General features: G+C 42.0%; 1 long non-coding RNA gene across 1 annotated transcript; it reads left to right on the top strand.

Annotated features, from left to right (window-relative positions):
• Positions 1-797: 797 nt before the first annotated feature.
• On the top strand, positions 798-3,664 carry LOC103604168. The gene is made up of 2 exons (XR_551691.1): positions 798-863; positions 2,473-3,664. It is a non-coding gene; the product is annotated as an uncharacterized LOC103604168 (long non-coding RNA).
• Positions 3,665-4,394: the final 730 nt, after the last annotated feature.

Genomic DNA, 4,394 nt, shown 5'->3' with positions numbered 1-4,394 from the left:
CCCGGCCACCTCTGCTCCGTGAGGCCGGTGGGGGCGGGGAGCAGCGGGATCGCACCCGAGCCGCGGGGGCCAGGCCGGGCCGCTGGGACCTGCCCGACGGGCCGGGCGTCGAGGGAGGCGCGGCCCGGCTGGGGGTTCGGGCGGTGGGCGTGAGGGGGCAGGTGCGGCCGCGGAGGTGGCTGACCGAGCTTCGCAGTCCCCTGGGGAGAGACTCCAGGAAAGGGGGCTGCAGACGCCTAGGGAGGGACCTCTGGACGGGGAACGGAGCGGGAATGGACCCCGCTTAATGCTTATGAAGATTTCAGACTGCTCCGCAGGGACGCCCTGGGGCTCTGAAATACTGTCATTATCCTGGGGGGGCGGCGGTGGTGGCTGTGCTAGTGTGCTGCGTTTGCATGGGGGGTACGTTTTTGCTTCAGATGGAGTTCAGTAGCGTTTCGCTGTCACCCCAGAAATCCTCACTTATAGGGCTTAGGGTGGGAGGGAAGAAAGGGCTGTGATGTGGATCTTTCAGCGTGCCAAGAGCACTGTGTAATATTGGGTTTGTCTGTTGCTGGTTAAAGTTTTCAACCCCAAATACAGATGAAGAAAACGAAGAGAATCTGAATTTGGGGGTTGGGGGGTAGCATCGAAATATTGTATCTCTAATCTGTGATGTAGAAGTTTTTGATGGTAGGGATTAATACTGTCAGAAGCTCTAAATTGTATGAATCAATTTTAAAACTACATTGTGTGTATCTGATGGTTAGCAGTCTAAAAATTGAGACGACTAATAGATTTTGCTTGTTGTTTCCTAGGAATCACCAAAAGCAGGGAAAAGTGGAAAAAGCTCAAAAGAAGGGCAAGACACAGTAGAATCAGAGGTAAGTGTCCTCACATATTCTCTTTGTTTTTCATGAACACGTTTTAACTTAGGATAGAAAAACTAAGAGTGATAAAACCCAGGGTCTTCTAAAATGTTTCCCCATATGAGGTTTTTTGGTGGTGTTTTTTATAACTCAATTTTAGTTATTTAGATATCTACTGTTCTGCTTTGGAAAAATATTAATGATTTTATGAAATCTGTGCTTATCTGTGGAGCTGGTATTTTTAAGTTCATTCCCCACACCTCAAACCTAGCAGCCCTCCTGTATGGACCGGTCTTGTAGCGTCTCTGGTCAGAGTGCTGTCATGTTCCTGCTCCTTTGCAAGGTGCCAGGGCTCTCTCAGTGGCATGTTCTCTTCCTTCCACCACCCTTGTTTTCATCTGTGCATTCTGTGCTGCTAGTGTCCTGGGCTAGCTCCTTCTTTCTGTTGATGTCTGGTCTCTTGGCCTCTCTTCCCAGTAGCATTGGTATTATTTGATTTATCTAGTTTGGTATTTTTGTACAATATTCTATCATCTTTTGCACTCTTTCCCTCTCTGCCTTCGCCACTTCTGACTTTTTTTCTTTCTTGACTTTGAGCTCATTTAAGGGACAGCTGGAATGCTCAATGAGAATTGCATCTTCCTGGTGCGTTGATGTTGTGCGTTGACACAGTTGAGCCTTGAGAGTATTTGCAGTCACCCCTTTAGTTTGCCTTTTCTTCCTTGTTAGTAGCTGTCATTGAACTAGAGCACCTAGAGCCGAGAGTTGAGCTTTGTGGACCCAGGCAGACCTAACAGGTCCTTTTGAATTGGTGAGTAACAGAGAAGCTGCTTAATTTAGTGTCAGTTCTCCAGAGCTGGACCATTGAGGTCCCTTGTCTTATCACAAATGACATATTTTCGTCTGACCCCCTTCCTGTAAGCCAAATTAGAATGAGTTAAGTTCTGTCTGAGAAACATAGTTAACTGGAGATTATCTGCAGTAGACTTTTTTTTTAGCCTCAGGTTATCTTTTCCCTATCATTTGTTCTATCTAAGCCTCCCTTCCCTTGAGCTGGTGGTTTATTCTAGCAAATTGGTTGCCCTCCCCAAAGCAAAAAGCAGAAATCCAAAAGGTTTCTTACATATCAATAGTTGGGATCCTTTGGGCCACAGTCTTTCCTTACCCTTTCTTTACAGCAGACAATCAAGTTTTACTGTGGTGTGCTTGGATTTAACTTGCTTTGTATTAAATTGCTTTAGATGAAGTTTAGTTGCTCTACGGGGGTGTATGCTGAATGCTCTTTTTGATCTGTCATTAAAACTGCTAAGATTTCCTACTGTTCCCCAAACCTTTCTTGCTAGCATGCCTGTGTCTTCTTACTATTAGGGTCACAAAGGAATATCAATGTGTGTGTTTCATTTATTCCTATTTTAGTAGAAGAACCTGGCTATAAGGATGCATCATGTCAAGTTTGAACCTGAAAATTCCATCAGTAATTCAAAGATACCAAAACCACTGCTATGAAAAATGCGTGTTTTTAAGGTGGACTGAGTTCTTAGGCCATCAGTTGCATAAGACTCTAGAGGTGTGGCCTGCAGTGTCTGAGTGTGATGCCCCACTGTCTTTTTGTATTTTTTTCTAGTGCTACTGTCTAAGCTGGAGCCACAGAGCTTGAAATTACCACTGAAAAATACTGAAATTTTGGGCCCTTCACTCCTTCCTCATAAGGATACCAGAGGCAACATGGCATATTAAGCATGGCACTTGGCAGATAACTGTGTAAACTATTTTGCAGGAATACAAATTGAGGCACTTCAGTTCGTCTGAACTTTGAGTTGACCCTTCCTTTTTTGTTATTGTTTTTCTCCCCCCTGAGTCTTCAGCTGGCTGCTTCTCTTCTAGTTCCACCCACTTACCAAATATGATTGACTCACACAAGTGAATTAAACCATTATTGCATACTTTTTTCCTCTCCTGTCTCTCAGTATTACTCTTAACTTGAATATTTTAACCTGAACAATTTAAATAGGTTTGCTATTCCCATGCTTCTTTTTAAGCCTTTTTAGTATCATGTCACCTCCCCCATCAGCATCTGTTCACATTACCCTGAGAACTCACCTGTGGTAGGACGGTTACCAGGCTCGGGCTTCACAGCCTGGAGAAACGTGCAGAGCAGGTACCCATCCAGGGCAGAGTAGCCAGGCGTGGGAAATAATCCCAACAGAGAAAACATTCAAGAACTTTGCCTGTGTTGACTGAACACACTACTTCAAGTGTGTGAGAGGTCTTTATGATAAAATCCTGGCTGGCTGTCATCTAGCCCCACAGCAAACAAGGCAGCAAGTGGCAGAACACTTTTTGGTTAGAACAAGGAAACGTTTGATGGCGTGGGATTTTTAGTAAGGAAGATGAAGTCCTGGAGTAAATGATAGAGTGGTAGAGTAGAAAATATTTTGATCTGAGAATTTGAAAATAAAAATGCTGATTCTTGTTTTGCCATAAATGATGTCACTTAAATTGTTTGACCTTGTTTCCTCATCTCTAAAATGACTTGATGAGAGTTTAAGATTTGGCCATTTTTAGCTTTACAGAACAGATTATGCACTACCCTTCTTGATAGAAATTTTCCCTGCAAGATGTATGGCAGGGTATATCTTTCAGTGTAACAAAGTACTGTTATAACTGCTGCTGCGCAACTTTTGGCTTATTCTAGAAATTTCTACTCTTGAATGACATATATTAGTATATTTTTCTTTTGTTCTCTTTGAAATAAAATGTTTAAATTTGTCTTGATTATCCACATGTGTCCTGGAAATAAAGGTCTCTGCCAAGTTCTTACTGCTGGTTTATTTCATAGCACACCTTTAAGGAATAAGATCACAAATGGGATCATTGGACACTTGAAGTTAGAAAATCCTGAGATTGACAGAGGGAACTCATTTTTGAGCAGCTGTTGTCAGTGTAACATTCAGATTTGTGGAAACATGACTAGGCATATTCATGAATATTTAGGATCTTGATAAATTGCTCTGAAAATCCTAAAGTCCATTTTGTAGGAGCAGATCATAGGATGGTGCTGTGTTTTTTTTAATTTGTGTACTGTGTCCAGAATTACATTTTTAAAAGTGTTCACAAGTACCTAAGTTTTTTTGTTCATAGGTAATGGCCAGTGGACAAAAAAAAAGTTAGTGCTTTCGTGCTGTGTTTTTTTTAATTTGTGTACTGTGTCCAGAATTACATTTTTAAAAGTGTTCACAAATACCTAAGTTTTTTTGTTCATAGGTAATGGCCAGTGGACAAAAAAAAAGTTAGTGCTTTTTGTGAAGTGATTTGTTTGAAGCACGTTAAAGGCTGTTTGAGTATTGCTCTCTGTGTATTTTACGTATCCTGCTTCAGCTTAGTTTTGTTTGAAAGTCTGTACAGCAACTCTTACAGAATACCTATTGCAGAAAATAAAGCTGAACAATCCTTTCTACAACTTGCTGGCTTATTTTGACACCTTCTACCTTTAGTAATAACTTCTTTCTTTTTATAAGCTGTCCCTTTACGTCTGACTGCTACCAC

Source organism: Galeopterus variegatus, unplaced genomic scaffold (genome assembly GCF_000696425.1).
Source record: "Galeopterus variegatus unplaced genomic scaffold, G_variegatus-3.0.2 Scaffold5019, whole genome shotgun sequence".
Lineage (NCBI taxonomy): Eukaryota > Metazoa > Chordata > Mammalia > Dermoptera > Cynocephalidae > Galeopterus > Galeopterus variegatus.
This window is presented reverse-complemented; position numbering and strand designations above follow the sequence as displayed.